The 20883-nt window shown below is 40.3% G+C and overlaps 1 protein-coding gene across 9 annotated transcripts in view; it reads right to left on the bottom strand.

Annotated features, from left to right (window-relative positions):
- Positions 1–20883, bottom strand: part of SOX2 (SRY-box transcription factor 2) — a 408003-nt gene that overhangs the window by 39548 nt on the left and 347572 nt on the right. For 7 of the 9 annotated variants that reach the window (XR_010590331.1, XR_010590332.1, XR_010590329.1 and 4 more), the window contains one exon: positions 11535–11814. The gene's annotated coding sequence lies outside the window, so the exon portion shown is untranslated. Of the gene's footprint in view, positions 1–11534; positions 12080–20883 lie in introns of those variants that run through there. The other 2 variants (XR_010590333.1, XR_010590327.1) reach the window with 2 other exon arrangements.

Here is a 20883-nt window from a genome sequence, read left to right on the forward strand (position 1 = left end):
TGCATGAAACGGGGCGGGGGCTCGGAGCCGCCGCCGGGACGGGTCTGCGGGGGGAGGCGGGTCCACGGGCAGGCGAGGCAGCCACTAGGAAGCCTTTGGAGCTCCTCTGACAGCAACAGGTCACGCACGCCTTGGGGAGGAAGTGGGTAAACAGCATTGTTGCTACATTTCAAAAAAACACAACACACACACACAAACTTGGTATTACTCGGGACTGAGGGGAAACGGGAGGGAGAAAAGCACCTGGACTGAGGCAGCCCGGTCTGGGCACATACAGCGGTGCCAATCTCGCGCTCCTTCCAGAAACCGACCAAAACTCTGTGCACCCCTAGGATGCTCCCCCCAATCCCCCAACATCAAAGCCCCCCGCTGCAGTGATTAGCACACGGATCTCTCTAGTGAGTCTCTCTCTCACACACACACCCAGTCGTTGCAAAGGTGGATGCTCGCTCGGCAGCACAGATTACATCCCTGGCGCCGGGGCTAGGCTGTTTGTGACTCCATTCCGATCAGTCCCACTCCTGGGGAAGGTGGCGAGGCTGATCTCACGTTTGAAGCCCTTTCTTTTGTTTCTCAACGGCAGGGAAGTTGGATCGTGTTCCTGGGGCCCAGGGTTTGGCTGTATCCTTCCCCTCCCCCCCCCCCCCCCCAGGTCTCAGGCCTTTCTCCATTCAAACCCTGGAAAACAACACAAACCGTCCCCCACCCCCTACGTTCAAACCTCTCAGCCCCCCCCAAAGGTTATTTAAACAAGGGGGGGAACCACGTGAAATAAAGGGTATTTCAACGTATCCATCAGCTCCCAAATTGCAGGATCATCCAAAGAAGAGACTGAAAAACAAAAAGTACAAGCAACCCCCCCCCCCCAGATCTGTACTGGAAGGGGATCGACCCCCCCCTTATTTCTCGGATCCAAAGTACTTTCGGTGACTGTCCCCGCCACCACGCTCTGCTCGGAAGTGCCCGACCAGCCTGGCCCAGGTGCTGGGAGGGAGCGTGGAGGTGGGGCTGGGTTGCGGGGAAGTGGGTAGGAGAAAGGGGGCCAGGGAGAGGAGTGGGGCCTGCGCCTTGGACTCGGGAGGGTAATTTTAGACTCTCCCCCATTGTCCCGATGTAAGGATTTCAATAGGTGGGAGCTCAATGCTGGAGAGAGATGGCAGCACGTCCGTTACAAATAGGTAGTTTTGTTTCTCTTGTTGTCACTACACGGCGCCAAACAAAGCCCCGGCTAAGTTTACTTCCACTCTCTTGTTGGGATCTTTGTTGCGAAAATGCACTTGACTACAAAGCAAGAAAGAAAAAAAAAAGAAGAAGAAAAAGAACAAGCCTCATGCCATTTCTGTTCTATGAAGTGCTTAAACGACCAGGGGCTTCCCCCCAACCCTATTCCACCCCACCCCTCCCTTCCCCCTCACCCCCGTTTCTTCCTGCGACTGCAAATGTAGCGATTTGTATCGACAGGCACGTTCCGTTTGTTAACTCGGAAAAATAGATGATTCCCCCCCCCCCCGTCCCTCTGCTCCCACTTCCCCCCTTCACGCCTTTTTTGTACCTGTGCCTGTGTGAACGTTCTGAACTCAGGCTCTCCAAGTCCAGGCGGCTACATCTGCACCCCGCTCATAAACAGACTTATCCAGCTTTTTAAATAAAGTTTGTTTCAACTAAAAGCATTGGGCGAGCGGAGGGCTGAGGGTAGGAAAGAAAACGGGGGGCGAGCTCCCCCCATAATAGTAATTGTATTTGACTCTTTAGAGAGACTCACATATTGTAAAATCTTCTATATTTAAACTGTTCATCGGATTAAACCAAATGCTGAAAGAATGACTTGGAAACACACACACACAAAAGGAGACGAGACATATCGAGAGGCTGCCCTGTACTTTCTGAGCTGGGGGTTTCAGAAATGGGGCTGCTGCGCCCCCTACTGGTAGATTTACCTCCCGGAGAATGTCCCTCCTTTTACTTTTAAAAGGAAATGTTTTGAAATAATAAAGGGAAAGGAAAGAAAAAAACCGGAACCAAATAATTATATGTAATCTAAATAATAAATAAAACCCAACAGTACGAATGCATCTTTTTTATGGATTATGCAACTATAACCTATCAGAGTTAATGTGTTTAATTCGAAAACGTACAGCTAACCCATAGAGTGATAGGTTCAACCATAGAAAAATAGGTGCACATGCTGAGATTCAAGATATAAACGAATTCTGATTCTCCAGACCCTACCGAAGGCACACCAACTATTTACTTTGCTATTGTTTATGCTTTGGTCTGCACTTGCTAACATTATTTCAAAAAAAGCTTATGGATAATTAAGTTTGAAAAAAAGGGGTGGGGGTGGGTGGCAGTGGTGTTTGTTTATCCTAATAAATTGGTCACTGATGGTTGGTGTTATACAAGCCAGTCTTATTTTTATTCTCTACTGTAGTTATAGAGGCAGAATCGGTTGTAATTTTGTGTGTGTGAGATCCTCAGCCGAGGCAACGCAAGGAGTGATTTTACACATAACTAGATGCATATATTTGTGCCTGAACTCTATAATAACACAGTGAAGAGGTTAAAGTGGCTGGCTTGGCTCTTTCTTAATTGCATTTACCATATAAATAAGGTATGGAAATACCTAACAATTGTTTTATCATGAGTATTTACAGCTTTATTTTAATTAACGGTGTTTTACTTATCAATGCAATAAACTATCTCTGGCATATATACATAATAATGTGCTATAGAAAATCAGATAAAAGCGATAGCTCTTTCAGAAAAATTCCCCAGTTTCCTATGTGTGTGTGTGTGTGTGAGAGAGTATCTCCATATATCGGGTTACTGGCTATTCCTCTAAACAATATAAAAAACATGAAATCGGAGTACCTCAATCTTAATTTATTAACAAGAATAACACCACCACCACCACTCTATTGAAGAACACAGACATTTTAAAAGGGAGGCCTGGAGAAGGCTGGTTTAATCTGAATGGATTTAAAAATCGTTGCCTTTGGTATAATTTATGGAAATGAACAGTGCTTACGTTAAACAAATAGTCTGCAAATGTTCTCAGCGATGGATTGTAAAGCACAGGCACGTTTAGTCCTAGGTTATGAGTGTATTAACAAGAAAATTGATGTTAACTACTTGGATTTTTATTTGTTTACTGTTCTGACACCGGCTCTACCCACCAATTTCTTATAAAAGCCCTGAAGATACAACCTATCGTGTTAACTGTAAAAGAAATAATACCTACATATTATTTTTGTACTGACCCCACTAGTAACAAATTTAAAGCAGTCTTGTGGAGATGGAAGATTGCAGCCCCATTTTTTGTCCTTAGCTGCAAATAGAGGTTTAACTTGCAGTAATTAGGTGAGAACTAGCCAAGCATCTTACTATTATGATGCTTGTTAAAAACGCTTCTTTTCTGCATCTGCATTTGAGTGTGTTCCCCTCCAGTCTTAATCTTCTTATGGAAATGAAGGCGAACGGCAGGGAACCTGCAGAGACTTAGAGAATGTCCTTGTTAACTGGAATTTCTCAGCATTGCTAATTAGCAGAGTTTGACGACCACCAGTATTGGGGAAAGCTCTGTTTAGCCACTCACAAACCCTTCCGAGGAAGAACAGACTAATTTTATTTTGTAATTAAAATCTGAAAAGGCCTATTTGACAGTTAGGGCTATGAGAGTTTTATCTCCCTGTGAAATAATTACTGCCTTGATAACTCAATTTTCTGCAAAATGTCAACTGTGAGCTCCAAAAGTTTTAATTTCATTACGTTAAAAAAAATATGAAGACGAAAATGTACAGAAAGATTTCCTCCCCCCCCACCCCCTTCTAATTCTGGAACCAGTTAACTAGACAGGAGAAGCTAAAGTTAGCCAATGGAAGTTTTGCCACGTTCACTATAACCCAATCTCCAGTAACTTTAAAATAGCACATGGCAAGTTGTTGTAGTGCTGATGAGTAAAAGATGCGGGGGGAATACCCTAAAATATTTTTTTTTCCAGAGGAAGGTTCCCAAATAAGAACACCAAGGAAGGTTCAGGCCAATACTGATGGAGTTCTGTTAGGGAAGCTTTGTTCACTTACATCCATTAATAAGGATGGGGGTGGGGGATCATTAACCTGTACTGAAGATATTACAAGTATGAGTTAAGCTGATTAACCATTTTCTTTAAATACCGCGATGTCATGAAATCTTAAAAGTATGATATATTATAAGGAAAACAGACAATTTTTGTGCATTCCTTGAAGCAACGGATTATTAAAACAACAACAACTAAAAAAAAGCGTCTAATATTGTATTTACCTTGCTACATTTTCAAGGAGGGGAACCCTCACAGCCTTAATCACAATGTCTGAGCAATGAAAGGCACCGGAATAAACTTCAAAACTTGCGTTAGAAATGATCTACTTTAGGGTGACATACCAGCACCCCTCTCTCCAGTCTGAGTCCTGCTTTCTAGGAGATTACAAAACCCACCCCATTTTCAAAATTCTACCCCTAGTCCCGTGGGTAGCTTGTTTGTTTCTGGGGGGAATGAGGATGCGTTGAAGGTGAATTATTTGGCGGGGGGGGGGGGAGGAAGAAGGGACACGCTGGAGCAAGCTTAATCCACCCTGCTTACATTTTAGATATTTTTTTGATTATTTAAAACTGTTTAATCTGCTTTTTGTTCCTGTCTGTCCAGCAAGCAGACCGATTGTAATGCTCAGAAGTGGTATTATATGTACAAACGAACAAGGGTGTGTGTGTGTGTGGGGGGGGGGTGACAAATGCTTCATCCAAACCCAATTTCACCCAATAATTTCATTCAAGGACTCTAAGGACCCTTGAAAGCTGCGGAATGCAGAGCAAGCTCCGCATTCCTCCCTTGTCCCCTCTTTCATCCTAATTCTCACTAATGAAATCTAAAAAAGAGCACACGTGCGACCGAGAGGAAAAACTAACTATATTGAAAGTGTTCACTCCTGCGAGCATTCCAGTTGCGATAGCACAAGAATTCGTGATATACAGAGCGATCAGATTGCCTGTGCTGGGAGCCTGGGACTAGAAAGCGATTTAATTTAAATCCACTACCAGAGGTTCCAGTCGCCTCATCTGCCACTGGAATTTATTTCACCGCAATGCAAGTTGCCCATTCCAAACAAACAAACACCCATCACGATTATGATTTGATATTAAACTTGCGTTGGAAACAAACAAGCAAAGCCCTTTAAAGACCCCTTCAACCAGATTTAAAATTTAAAATTTTAAAAGACCCCTTCAACCAGATTTCTCCCTTCCTCTAGTGGAATAAGAAACAAAATAAAACATCCCAAAGCCTGGATATAATTTAAAATAGATAAAATACAAGATCAATAGACAAGCCTACTCACTCACTCTCTGTCTCTCTCTCACACACACACCTGTGAGAATAATTTTCAAAGGCATCTAAATAAATATCCTACCGGTTGACCAGACACTCCTCTGCTATTTATCATAACTAGCCAACAGCTTTTTAAAAATCCTTGAGATTTTCTCCACTCACCTGGGAGATAATATAATATAATATAATATAATATAATATAATATAATATAAACGAGGGAAAGCATAGTTGAGTGTAGGCCCTTTACTGTATATATAGACCCCCATTTAACAGGATTCTTTTTGGCAGTCTATTTAAAGTTATCTTTCCTTCCTGGTTTTATAAGAACAAATGAGTTTTCCTTTCCCCATTGTAGCTGAATGAACTCATGTATGTTAAACACAAAAACCCTCTCCTGAAGAACGTTAACTGCTTGATTTAAACCCACAAAAGCAGGAACATTCAGAATGAAAGGTTTCCAATTCCTCTTTAACTCTCCCAGTATTGCAGAAGATGGAGGATGGGTACATTCTCTGAAAATCTCAACCGCTGGACATGGATGAGTCCAATCCAAATATAGTGTCCGTTGATTAAATTTGGGTTTGAGATTTATTTTATTTTCTACTCTTTCCCCAGTTTTACGGAAAATGCTTTTACACACTATGTGTCAGTAGGACCATGCATGGCATCAAAATCAAATGAGGTCTCCTTTGGACTCAGTACAGTTTTGATGGAATTTGTATGGTTCTTCCATTGAAATCATGACTCCCAAAGAAGCTCGTACAATTTCAATGGAAATGTATGAGGCACAGCCTGAGGTACTTCAAGGTTGCTTTTCTCCTCAGTGCACCTCAACGCACCCTGGGAGCCTGGGGCATGGTTTGAAAAAGTACATGGTTTAAAAAAAAAAAAAAACCTTCCAATGATTCACAGATCACTGACACGATCATCCATAATGCAACCAAGACGGTGCCTTTTATCTCGCTGCGTTCTTCATAGTCCTTAATTTGGGGATCATTGACAGGACAGACGATAATGCCTCTTTCAGAACTGTTATGATCTAGAATGACAATCTCTACATCTAGTGCATGGGTTTATTGACACCATAAGCTCATTGTGTCACGTTATCCTTGTGATTTCAGAACTCTCCAGCGACCGACTAGCGATGGATTTTAATTCACATTATAGACTAGCTGTCTTTTATGTAAACTCATTTTTAAGGAGTATTTAATCTGTAGAACATACAGACACATTTCCCATTTATAAAGTGCCCTCCATTCAAGGATCTCAAAGAGCTTTAAAAATATTAACTAAGCCTAAGAACCGTATGAAGTAGCATTTCAAAGAGGGGTCCAGAGAGATGAGAAGTAATTTGAACAAGGTCGCCAAGCTGAGGGTAGAATCCAGAAGTCCAGACACTCTCCGTCTCTTGGTCTAACCACTCATCTCTCTACCTTCCTTGTTTGATGAAGAAAAAGTCTATAAAAGTGAGGGCCCTTGTTCCAGAGCGAGGCCACAACTACCGGAATATATATATATGAACAGATGTAACAAGCGAATTATTTTTGCCAAACAAAATGATCTGGAGACGGAGCTTCTCTGATTTCTGTAACTAGAGCGGTCCGATTTAAATAAACAAGTGGGTGAACCACAATACTTATGTGTCGATTTTAAGAGCTTAGCACCTTGAGTCAAGATGCCTTTCAGATTTATAAGGATGCCCTAACTCCCACTGAAGTTAATGGGGGTTTTGCAGTGAACACACAGACTGTATAGTGAAGGGTGTTCCATCTGGAGCGACATACACTGTCCGAGGTCTTTGGGTGATACCGATGAGACTTCCCAGATATGGTCCAAATTGGCAAGGATGAATGCTCTGTGCATGGCTCTCACACGGGGCTCCGATATTCTATTTGCACTAGGAATGCAGGAGAACAGCAAAGAGTTCCTTGTTATTGAGGGAGGATGCGAAAAAGCCGGATGAAAATTGCGTTAATGCCTGGTCCTTGGGAATTTCTTGCCGTGCCACAGGAAGGCGGCTGAGGGAGAAAGGTTCCAAGGAAAAGTAAGAAAAAACACCCTTGGAAATTGGCATTTAAAGTTGGTTTTAGATTGTGTTCTTACATTATGTTTTCAGAAACACTGGAAATCAGGATCCCTTCCTAACTCCAAAGGAAAAGAAATATTTTATCTATAACACCAAGAGGAGACTAATAAATAGATATTATATTAAAAGCACCATTATTCCCAAAGAGTTTTCCAAATGTAGGGCCCAATCCTAACTCAACGGACCTACTCGCGTGAGTAAAGCTTTGCAAACTCAGGTCCCTCAACTGATACAGACTATGTATAGGAAAATCAAACTCTTAAAAAACTAAATTTGGTTAAAGCAATCACTCCTGAGCTGTGACTTTATAAATCAAAATTTTACTGGGGGCGGGGGGAGAGGCAGTTTATGGCCCAGTTATAAACCCCTTTACAATAGTTCTTTGTAAGGGGAACAGTAACAGCACTTCTCATCGAATTGAGTTAATCATTCACTTTTCAGTGAGAGCTACTAAAATTTTTGTAAACTGCCTCCTGATGTTAAACATTTGGGTATAAACTGCTGTGATTTTTTTTTCATTTCCTGTAATAATGGTCATTGACATATAATATCTCTGTTTATAGCTAGCTTGATAGCTCTTGACAGATTTATATAGATCTACACCCATATCTTTGCTTAGTTAATTTCAAAGTTACACACTCAGTGCATGCTAACTAAGAAAACAGTTCACAGGAAAAATGAGAATTCCGCTGTACCGTGCCTTTGCTATTGTTTATAGAAAATACAATGTCTTTATTTTAGGCACTCTAACTAGAAAACTGTTTTACTAGGCTTTCAAGCGAAGAGCAAACCGGGAAAAAAATGGAGAAAGCATATTCAGTATAATAAACACTCACTTTTGGGGGGAGATGCTATTCATATACAATAGCTAAAGTGAAAAGCTTATTGGGACACCAACTAATGTAAGACTCATTCAATTTTAAAATTGCTGCCTTATAACTTTGCTCCAAGCTGCCAACTGGCGATACAAAATAATCACAATTTAGCAGAAATAATTTGGTTTCAATTAGTGTTTCTTCTAAAATGCAGTACAAAAAACCCTGCATTGGAGTATTACTGCACCTTGCAAATACAATAGTTAAATGAGTTACATTGAGCTACCCAGAGTCCTATATCAGCCAAAAAGTTGGGAGATAATGTAGCACTTTCCATAGATTTTGGTTAATCTTTTCAAATCATTGAGGATTTTTAATTTGACAAACCAAAAGGAAAAAATCATGTCTCAAATGATACAGTTAAACTAACACTTCTTCCTCAAATGTATACAGAGTGATTGTGGGGGGGGGGTATTCCCCCGGTTTTAAAACATGGTCTCTTAGGATATATTTTCTAAGTAAAACTGAAGTGTTACATTCTAAATAAAAATATCTGCCAAAACTGGCCTCTTCTAAAATATCTTGAGATGAAAAAGATAGCAAATGCATATGCCTATTAAAGGTTTGAATTTTATGATATAATTAGAACTATTGGATGGCAAAATCATTACATAATTATTCATTTGTTTAAAATACTAGCAAATGAATTTGTGTTTTAATCATGATCTGGTATCCTAATATAGAGTATCAATTAGGGTATGGAGCGTTATTGCAACTGCACAGACACTCAGGTTGTCAATATCTAAGTCTGAGTTAAAGTAACACGCAGGAACTAGAAGTGCTAAAACCAGTGTTTACAAATACACAGGGAAACGTCTTTGTTTAATTTACAGTTATTAATTATTAGTTATTATTAATTCATGTGATTAATAATAATTATGTCTATGTATGAGAAAATAAACACAAAGAGTGGGCAATCTCCTCTTAGCGATTTCTGGTTTGGATTATTTGTTCACCTTGAGTTTTCATTGATTTTCCATGTACCTTTTTAAAAAAAGAATCCAAAACTTTTTTCGGACAGTTCTCTAACCTTGACTTCAATCTCTTTCACATCATCTCATTTTAATTGCCAGTGTATTTTATCCTTTATTTTTTTTTCTTTTTTAAGGGAAAGAAAAGCCATATAAGCCCAGATCACAAGGTTCTTGCTGTTCCCATAACGGGCACTGCGCAGCTCCCACCGTGTCCAATAGGGGGCGCTGAGATAACCTGCTCAGCGCCGCCTCACATCTGAGTGCAGCAACAGCCCCGGAAGAAGGGGGGACAGCTTGGAAGCTTAGCAGGGTCGAGTACAGATCTTTAGTCTTCATGGATAAAAAGAGATTAAAGGCTAAATTCTTTTTTGTATCAATTTTAACCAACTTCGAAAATGTAGAGCTTTTATCCTTTGATGTTTCCTAGAAAGAAACTGTTATATCAGTTGAGAAATTACATCGTTTCAGAGCCAACAAACCCAGCCATGGAGTGGTAAAATAATTTAATTAAAAAGTAATAATATGAAGACCTGATCTTCTTTAGAGGGACTTAAAAGCTGACACAAGCAGCCTCCCCTTCCCTTCTCCCCACTGTTTCAAATGTTTTCTGAATTGCCATTACATCTGATTAATTATTTTTTAAAAAATCAAATAACTCTTGATTATGGCTCTTATTTCATGGTTAGCAAGTTTGGGGGTGTTTTTTTCTTCTCCCCCCCCCCGTCTTTCCTTTATATTATTCCTACAAATCTACTCTAAAGAGGCAAGGTACCATGGCAAAGCCAAATCATTTAAAAATAATAAATCTACACCCATTTATGGTACCCAGCCTAAATACAATTGTGACTGGCTCCCCATTCCCCCCCCCCCCACTACAAAAACTCTTCACCTGTATTTAAATAGCATGTCTTTAATTACAGCAGTTGGGGATGTATGAGGCTGAAATGAAATTAGCAGTCATTACCAGTCCTTTAACTCTGTGGTGCTTTTGATCAGCACTAAATTAGCTTCCCAGTCCTAACAAAGGCTCTATAGCAAGCAGTGGGCTGTAAATAAGACAGCTCGACCTGCCCTCAACACCTTTTCTCTTGTCAATCACAGCTCTATCATTCAGCTCAAGATTAACCTTTATCTATCACATTCTGGGGAAAAAAAATAAATAAAAATCTCACAACTTGGCTAGCAGCACCTAAAAAGAGCTCCCCGCGAAATGGTATCATAATTAGCCAACATGTCAAAAATCTGCCCATTCCAAATCAATTTGATGTGTATTAGGAGGCAGTAGAAGATTCAGGTAGTTACATGTTTTTCTCACTTCCCCTGAATGGCCACCCCTCATGTAGTGATCTGCTCACGGAGAATCCCCGTTTCTTTCCTGCCTTCCAAGATTTATTTTAGAGCGCCTGTTTTGGAGGACCGGGGATGGGGAGAAATCTTAGGCTTTTTGTAAAGGCGTTACTCTGCTGAAAATAATCAGTTTGCTCTTTGCAAACCAGCAAGGGGGGAAAACAGCTGTCTTCTTGGTATGAGTCAGGTAGAGGCTAATCTTCAAGTTACCATTAGGGGGCGGGAGAGAGCAGGTCCTAGCCTTGTGCAGCTGGAAGCTTGCCAACGAAGCTAGCCGCTTCAGGATACTATACTTATATATTCTCAGGTAATATCCCCCACCCCACCCCCGTGTATTCCCCTCCACCACACACAACACCCCTTCCATGTAAGTGTCCCCAAACAGCAGCTATTTCCCGGAAACCAAATTAACAGGGCATCAAATGAAGCAGCACGATCTCTAAACCGGTTCCTTCCAGGTAAATGTACATTCTACAGTTTCGATCAAGTTCTAGCCCAGACTTCCTCTCTCCGTATCCTGCAAAGGGGTGACGCCAAAATCAACCAGCATCGTTTTAAACATCCAATAGGTGGAAAGCTGACTATCACCTCTCTTTGCTCAAAGCTGAATAGGTCACAGAGCCATTTGCGCCACATACGGGGGGGAAAGGGGGGAGCTTTTGCAAGGCAACTCGTCCTGCCTAGCATTCAGGATGCAGTAAACTAATGCACAATTTCACTTGAGCAAAACTCAGACGTCCACAAGCCATTCCCAACATGTAATGTTTCATCCTCAGATTTGCCATTGGTAAATGGGGGTATATTTCCAGATTTTTAAAGGTCTCAGGGAAGCGGGGGGGTGGGAGAGGGGAAGAACCGTGAATGTCAAAGTTCTGTTGCAGCTACTTACATGTCCATGCCAGATCAGGGTGTTGTCTAGTAAGCAGTTTGATTGGCAGGATAAAGCGAAAGTCCGCGTGGACTCTTGAGTTCTCTTCAGCCCCGGGGGTTTGATCACTTTTCACCGGACAGGCAGTTGAAGGAAGCTTTCACATCCCCTTCTCTTCTCTTCTCTTCTCCTCCTCCATCCAGGACAGAGAATGAATCCATTTCGGTTTTTCTTCCCCCGGCTCTCCTTCCGTTTGCCTACACATCCTCCAAATCCTAGCCCTAGCTTTTAACTGCAGTCCCTGGAACAAGAAAAAAAAATCGTTTATGGTTTAAAAAATCCAAATGGCTGATTTGTGTGTGTGTGTGTATTATAAGAAAGCCCCCACAACAACAAAAAAGTCACTTCTCTGTCCTCCACCGTGAAGCAGAATAATAATAATAATAAAAAAGCTTTATATTTTTGCAGTGGGTATTCAAAGATAATTTGATGCCATTGTTTCTGCTACAGATGGTTCTTTTTAATACAATAACACTGCTCTTTGTGCATACTACACACAATAAAAATCGAAAGCGTTCTCCTGAATAACCATTTTGTTCTCGCTTGTATGGGGCCAACAAAAGCTACCGTGAGGTAATGGGTTCTGTTTATTGAAGCCATAGAATAGGGGTTTGATAAAGATTTTTTTATATGGGGGGGGGGAATAAAGACCTCGCAAGGTCGAACGGATCTCTTCATGTTTTTATTATTAGTATTACTAACATTTTCACCAGTAGATTTATTTCAGTTGCAGCTGCAGGGTTTCCCCCCTCGAGTACTAATCAGCCCAAACATCTGTTTATTTTAATTTGGGGAGATCTGCAGTTGTATCCATAGCTAAACATCTAGAGTTTACGAGAGAGTGGGGGCAAAGCAGCACACAGGCGAAGGCATGGCAAAGGAGTGACGGAGAAACCAGGCTAAGGAGAACCTATATCTAATCTTATCTATCTATCTGTGTGTGTGTGTTGTTTTTCAATCTGCTGTCCACGCACACAAAGGCATAAACTGGTCCTAACGGACATCAGGATTACCATAAAGTATTTTCAATCATGTTAATAGGTAGGCATATATCTATCCCCACACACAAGCATGGTACAGAGCCCCCACTAGTCTGATTAAAACATGACGCATTCACCATCAAAGTTCCTACCGCCTCTCAAATTGTTTCTGTAGATAAGGATAGTTAACTAGTCCCTTCTCCGGTGCCTTAGGGTTACCCTGACGTGTATCTCAACCACCAGAAATGGAAAGTTAAAATGGATCTAGGCTGCTCTGGGATCTACCAGAGTACGTTTAGGGTGACCAGATGTCCCGATTTTATAGGGACAGTCCCGATTTTTGGGTCTTTTTCTTATATAGGTACCTATTACCCTCCACCCCCTGTCCCGATTTTTCATATTTGCGGTCTGGTCACCCTAAGTACGTTTCAATTGCTAACTTCTGCTTAGTAATGAATACATTAGCAACACTAAAGCATGATATTAGAGGGAAACACTAGGAGGCAGTTTTTTATTTGCTTGTAAGTTGTTTCATAGGTCAAGAATTCTGCATCCTTAAGTCGCCTCGTCACCTAATTTTTGGATTTGGTTACGGCTGAGGTCTGTATCAAGTGCAAGGAAGCCCCAAAGCAAAAGAAAGTGCTTAGACAATAGGTCTCTGCGGGAAAGTTGTTAGTCAGTGCCTGTGTTTGTCTACCTTTCTATAGGAATTAATGCCACAGCTCTCTGTGCCTCTGTAGCCCGGACTGACAGTAATCCACCTCTGTGACTTCTGCCCTTTGTGTTTTCATAAAACTAGGCTCACTTGTAGCACGACAACAGCCCAGAATAATGACTTTAACCTTCAAACGTTCTTTAATTAGCTTTTTCAGCAAAATAAAAGATGCTCAAATGAGCCCTTTGACAAAAATGACCTGCGCCTTCAAACTCCACTTTCCCTTTTGGAATTAAAACGTTATTGGTTTAGAACTCATCTGAAGTCATCTAATAAGGGATTATTTGCGAACTGTTACTGACACGCCAATTAAAACTTTTCCTATGGAATGATGGAAACACACATAAGCATCAAAACGGGAAATTAAACTATTTGCACACGGTTTGTTTTGCAACAATCAGTTTTAGACCTTAGGGTAAACATCTTAGCGCCAGCTTGCTCAGAACTAAGGGGGGAAGACGGAGCCGAGCAGTTTAAAACTGGTTTGATCAGGGCAAACACCTAATGAGAAATGTGGACGGTTTCCCCAATATTTATAAAGATTACTACCTATAATCGTGACTTCAATAGTTCAACAGTTTTAGACAGAAATATAGACACACATCTATATTTATATATTATACAGATTCTCAGAGGGTCTGCGTTGCGAATGCATATGGATAGTTTTTATTTTACCAGCTTAATACCTATAAGTTCATTTACATCTAGCTTCGATCCGTTCACCTGCAGCTGTATTTCGCTGAATCTTATGTAATTTTGCAATACTATTTAATACTACAAGAAAAAATAATAAGTGAACACAACACCCCTAAAGTGCATGGAGCTAAGAAAATAGTGTAAATACTTCACTGAATTGTAAAATTCAGGAAGTCATTGACAAACGTTATTTTATTATTCATTCCAGTGAAGGAAGTAGCCTAATGACAAATATGGCATTTCCCCCCTATCTACAATGGTCCTTTCGGTTAACTTTGAATCAGACTCTGAAAGCCTGATCGAGGAAACATGATTCATTCAGACAAAACCTCCTGTGACTCAGATATTCAACGTCGTGGTGAGATACTGTGTACAAATCCTGGTAGGAGTTAACAGGAAAATTAAAAAGGCACTCCAAATAATTATGACAAAGAGATCACCAGAAAGGTAGGCGGGAAATAGGAAAGCATCTCTTTAGCCTTAAGCACTCATTTGGTTTAAATCTCAATTTGTACATAACCGGAAATGAAACCATCAGTTTGTAGGGACAGGGTTGCTGCAACTGATAGATGTGTATCAATGTAGAATACTTTCTGGAGAAGAGAACAACCACAAGTTGGATTGGCTTCTAGAAAACAGGTCTCTACATGTATTTTCATTCCCTCCAGCTCAGGTTTCTGGCTCAGACACACAGTGGAAGCATTCACTGCGAACTAAAGTTTGTTTCCCGTCCTCTGCAGTGTTACTAAATAATTTACCAAATCTTGGCTTTTACAGCGCACTCTTAGCTCGTAATAACCCCGCGAGTCCAGGAACGCAGATAAGACAACAGATCACTCCAAGGCTGCGTAAAAATGTTACACGTGCAAGCCCAAAAGAAACGAAACATCTGTTTCATATTTGTGCTCTTTTCCTTGCTTGAATAGCTGCGAATGAAGAGTATCTGCCCAATACCGCTAAAATGTGCCAAGGGAGTGAATAGAGCCACGGGGGGCTTACCTGGAGTGAAAATACTGATCTCTAAATTAAAGAATGGAGGAATGTGTTTCTGTAACTAGTTCCTTGCACAGTTGCAAGGTTTTTGCACGGCTATCATGGGTTTTTTTTTTTTTGAGGTCTCTCCGTAGTTTAATCGAACTCAAATCCACAGGCAAGACTGTTCTATAAAATCTAGGTCCAAAGCTAATCTTCCCACGGGGAATTAAGTTGGTCGTTAAACGGGACAAACCGGTCATTATTTTTAAATGTGGATCGGTGACAAAGGGGTTGAAGTTTAATACCAGCGGGTTTCTCTTTTAATCGCAAGGTGCACATTGGCTCTCCGCCACCCTGGACATTACACAGTGCAACCAAATGCAGATTTCCACTAGTGCGGTTTGAAAAGCCGCTTTTTTTTTTGACTCGTTATGTGCAACCGAGGTGGCAGCGAAAAAGTGCAGGGAATTTGGGGCACCCTGTATAGATCTTCCTTCCCGAATTTGCGAATCATCCTAAAGAGTTTTCCAGGCGCCCGCACTCAAAATCAAATCAGCATGATGCAGAAAGATGCCCCAGGTTTTAGTTTTAAAACTTCACATGATATCTCAGAGGGAGACTGCCGAATTACTACGGTACAACTTTAGGGCGAGACAGAAAAATCCAACTGTCCCGAGTCCTCCCTCAACTTTCTAAGCACAACGTGGTCCTCCACTCTTATAGGGATAGTATAATCATTTGGACAGCACGTGGGTGTGAGAGTTGCAGCCAAACTAGGAGCTGTAAGAGCAGTTGGTGATCAGATAACATGATTAGTCTTAAAACCCAAGGCACCTAAGACTCGAGGCATTTTGGAGCAGAAAAAAGGGAAGATACATACTCGACGCCCAACCTAACTGTAGTGGAAGCCGTTTTAAAAGATGCCAGTGATAAATGCTAAGGGAAAAGCATGACCAAGGGCCAGATCCTGCCGCCTATATAGACCCACGTCATCGATAGTCAGGACAGGGGCTCATTGACTACTTCAGCGAGTAAAGATTACTCAGGTGAGTAAGGGCTACAAGATCGGATCTCCAAAGTATAACCTGCACACGTGTGCGGTAGTAGGATTCAGTATCAGAAATGGGGCGGTTAGCCCAGTTTCTAGGCATTTTTTCCATACTGAAGTTCACACTGCGTTTTAGAATGGTTTTTTACAATATCCACCTTCGGTTGTGTGTTGGAGGGTGGCTTTCAAAATACAGTCATTAGCATGATTATATTTATTTCCTTCACTTTCACAGGAGACCGAGAGATTAAAAGTACTTTTAATGGCATAACCTAAACCTATAACTTCACAAACTGCAGCCGAGTGCCTCAATGCTACTTTCCAATTAATGTCTTGAGGTGCTTAGCGAGACATTTTTTCCATAGATGGAAAATGGGCCCCAAATAATCACTTCCAGTCCTTCTTAGTTCACTTTTCATGAAAGTAGCGCACAGGTTTCCAAAGAACCGCTTTGTGTGTGCGTGTGTGAAAAGACACAACCCTTGGAAAGGTCATAAAAGCCCCCCACAATCCTATAGTGTTAAAATAATATTTGTGAAACACCGAGAGCGCCCTTTTGTCCTATAATATGATGGCAAAAATTTCCAACAAATTAAAGGTAAAGAACATATACAAAAGCAGCTTTTGTAGGGCTGTCGGTTTGAAGACACAGACATGTCTTTCTCCGTGTAGAAATGCACGGCGCAATTTTAGAAGTGTTGCCCGAAATAAAGCAAAGTGCAGAGTTTTTAAAGGGTTCGGTTTTCCCCCTGATTGCTAGGACATACTTGAGAAGTCTCCTTTTATTACCACAACACATTCTTCGCTACAAAAAGTCTTGCCACCAGTTGCTATGGTTAGCTATAGTGTCAAATGTACCATTAAAGAAATGTAGCCACTTACTACAGCACAGAATTTCTCCTGGTAGAAAGAGGAAGAGGTCCAGAATCCTCACATACTGTTTAAGCCTTTTAGCACATTCATTCCAGGTGCGCGATACCTTTATATACCAGTCTCTTTAGATGTCAGATACTTGTTTCTTTAGATATTTCACTGCGAATGTTTCGGCTTGTTTTGCAAACTAATAATCGGCTAAAGTTTTCAAGTGAGTGAAATATATCGAATGAATTCCTATAAAGGTCTGCATTAAAGAGATGCTCGTTAATAGACTCCAGAGCTGTGTACCTGTGTGCATAGGTAAACACTTGTTATATATTGTATATATCACATACACAATATTCACTATACATAATCTATTATGATACATATTATATATAGTATATATAGGAAATATATACATATATACACATGATATACATATGATATATGTATATATACACATGTGATATACATATATATGGAGTAGATTATTATATATTAGCCAGGAGGAAACTTCCCCCTAGAATTTGCAGAGAAGGATCACACCTTAGTTGGAAGTGGAAAGCATTTAATTGGTAGTGTCCTATTTGGCCCTTTTCTTGATCTGTCCACCTACCTCGGTTAAGAGATAACCACAATGCGTTGAGAGTTCTTTCACAGATGTTTATCTCTTGTGGTTTCATATAGTCTCCCATCATCAATATCTCATTATAGGAACATAGATTGATCTTTTACATGGATCCCTTAAACCAGGGGTCGGCAACCTTTCAGAAGTGGTGTGCCGAGTCTTCATTTATTCACTCTAATTTAAGGTTTAGAGTGCCAGTAATACATTTTAATACTTTTAGAAGGTCTCTTTCTATAAGTCAATAATATATAACTAAACTATTGTTGTATGTAAAGTAAATAAGGTTTTTAAAATGTTTAAGAAACTTCATTTAAAATTAAATTAAAATACAGAGCCCCCCGGACCGGTGGCCAGGACTTGGGCAGTGTGAGTGCCACTGAAAATCAGCTCACGTGCCGCCTTTGGCACGCGTGCCATAGGTTGCCTGCCCCTGCCCTAAACATTACATGAGCCATGACCGGCTGCTTGTGAAATTCAATTGGAAACGTCATGTACCAAGCCCTGCTTTTGAGAACCTCTCCTCATGCTTGCAGTCAGATTGTTCATTCCCAGTTTTTCAAGGACTGGGTTTTACATCCAGACACTACAAGGCCAAGAATAGCAAACGAGGACTGAGCACGTGTCCAGCATATTGTACACTGCCTCCCTTCCTCTTTCCTTCAAACAGGTGAGACCCCAAATGGGAATCCTGCTTAATGGTTTGAAACCCTCCATCAGTGTTAATCGTACAGTAGCAACTTCCGGGTTCCTGATATGTCATGCTACCCAGATTACAGCTGCTTCAAAGACTATTTGATAATGGAGACTGAACAATGTGCAACCATGAGGAGGCTCTCCAAATCAGGGCATGGTAGGTGAGGTTTCCAATTGAATTTCACAAACACACCGTCTGGTCAGCAAGTCATGGCTGCATACAATGTGTAGGAGATTCATGTAAAAGATCAATCTGTGTTACTATAATGAGTAAATGAGTAAAAACTAAGGGGACCATAGCTGGCACTGAATTAACCAAGTATACAGTGGGTTAGGCATCAGCCACTGCTGTCAAATGCAAGGCACAATAACCTAGGAGGAGGCAGCTATACAAGAGCAGATGACTGGAATCCAGAAAACCCCAATTAACCTCATTACTTATTACAAAACTCTACTATTTATAGTCTGATTTTCCAAAAAGTTAATTTAAAAAAAAAAATCTGTTGGACTATTATATCGCATGTTTTGCTCAAATCACCCAAATCAGCATTGCCCTTCGTAAGGTCAGAGGAATGTATTTTAAAACATTCATATATTAAATAAATATGTATTGTTATTTTAATAGGCACTGTGGATAGTTTAATTTGTATCTGTATTAAATTAAACATATGGTGAACAGGGTATAATAGATTTTCTATAATTTAGCTGCCAATGTGGCAACAGAAGCCAGTTACTCTCACCAGCAGACTTGTCAGTGGTTTGTTTACTAGCTTATTTGAATTAAAATAAAGCTTCGCTTCTGCTGACTGCACATCATTATCTATGAGACCATAATCCTGCTAGCAAATCCTATATCTTCCAGAACTGGCTCTTTTGTTTGGGATTACTGAGAGCTTAGCCTATAACAAAGAGGAATAAGGCATCCCTCTCATCCTGGTAATTAAGTGTGGGGAGTAATTTAGAAACAAACCCAGAAAGATGTACAATTTGGAGTTATATTTCTATACAGAATTGAGGAACAGGAGAGGCCAAACACTGATTATGTTAACATAATGTTTAAACTATTAAACTACTGTACTACAGGAAGCCAGCTTTTAAAAATTATTAGCAACTATCAATAAAGTATTAAGTTGCTTTACACAAGAATGTATTTTTTTAAACCGATCTAAAGGTATGTTGGAAAACTTGGGTGGAGCTTAAAAACTGCAGGCTATTTAAAATCTTATATTTTATATACACACATACACACACCTTTTACAACTTCTCACTGAGCAATTAAAGAACATAAGTTAATGTGTGTTAAGATGGTATTTTATTTTATAAAATTCTGCAGCTGATTAGCTGGTTTTGAATAAGAATATTGTTTAAGAGACATTTTGAGCACACTTATTAAAATGTTGTATTTTCAAACAGCAGAGATATGTATTTTCTTTTGGATAAATAAAGAAGTGGTTCGAAATTGTCGGCATTTTACACCCATCTTGGAAATAACCCCAACATTCAGGAAAGAGAATGGAGTATATTTTAGCCACGGCATAACTAGACAGTCAAAACTAGATCAATAACATAGAGATTGTGCGACTCTGGGTACATTCCTGTAACCCTGTTCTCTCTCTTTCTGAAACGTTATACATAAGTTGTAGAATTTCACAACGAGGTAACAAAAAAAGGGGGGGTACTTGGTACTACATAGATAAACAATGCCTATTTGCAGAAGACAAGTAAAGACGGGTTGATTTATGAAAGTCTTCAACATAATTGTCACAGATGGGAATTCTGAGGACCTCTGTGAGACCAAACCAGGCCCTAGTGAATTATAAAGCAGGTCCTTAGACTTTAAAAACATTTAGGCAAAGTGACAGTTCAGAACATCTGTTAGCCTTCTGTCTGAGTATACACTGGATGTCATGGAGTGCACAGCTGTAGCCATTTTCTGTTTCTTTTTGCCAACATCTGTCACAGCAGTACAGTAATATAGGTAATTATCAACACCTCATATAAACTGCTATTTTAATTTTTTGAATAAGTAAAATTAGCATTATAGCCTTTTGCAAAAATAAATAAATAAAATAGAGAAAGAGATATAATATTTCCCCCTTTTAAGACTGACTGACAGATCTGATCACTTGGAAGAGTGGAAATTCAGAAAAATTCTTTGCAATAAATAAGGGCCTTAGGGTAACAAAAAAGAATTAGGTGAGAACTAGAGAACAAGTTTAAATGCTCTTTCTCTCTCTCTCACGACATCTGAGTCTCATCTGTCATAAACAAAGATCAGTAACAGGAAAAGATAGGAAACCACTAATCATCTATGGTTTTCACCATGCAAAAGCAGCTGTCAAATAATGTATGTTTTACCACAGTAACGAAGTCAAAGGCTCATCAGTACCAAGCAATTTTACTGTCAGTTGGTCATTCTTTTTCTCAACATCTGCAATAAGAAAAAAGATCACCTTGCAATGATGCAGAGGACTTCCATCCCCCTGGCCAGTGATGAACTGGGCAGGGTAATTATCAGCAACACCTATCAGAACTGAAGCACACATTCCAGAAACAATTGAAGAGAAAGAGTACGGTAAGAGAAAACCTTCAAAAAAGTAACAGGCCATCAAGCTATTTTTTGCAAGATCATATCTGGTAATTTCAAATAAGAAGATATAGAGGCACCATTCTTATGGACCACTGCCAATTACTGAAGACCGTATACTTCATCACAG

The sequence above is a fragment of the Chrysemys picta genome, chromosome 9 (genome assembly GCF_011386835.1).
Source record: "Chrysemys picta bellii isolate R12L10 chromosome 9, ASM1138683v2, whole genome shotgun sequence".
NCBI lineage: Eukaryota > Metazoa > Chordata > Testudines > Emydidae > Chrysemys > Chrysemys picta.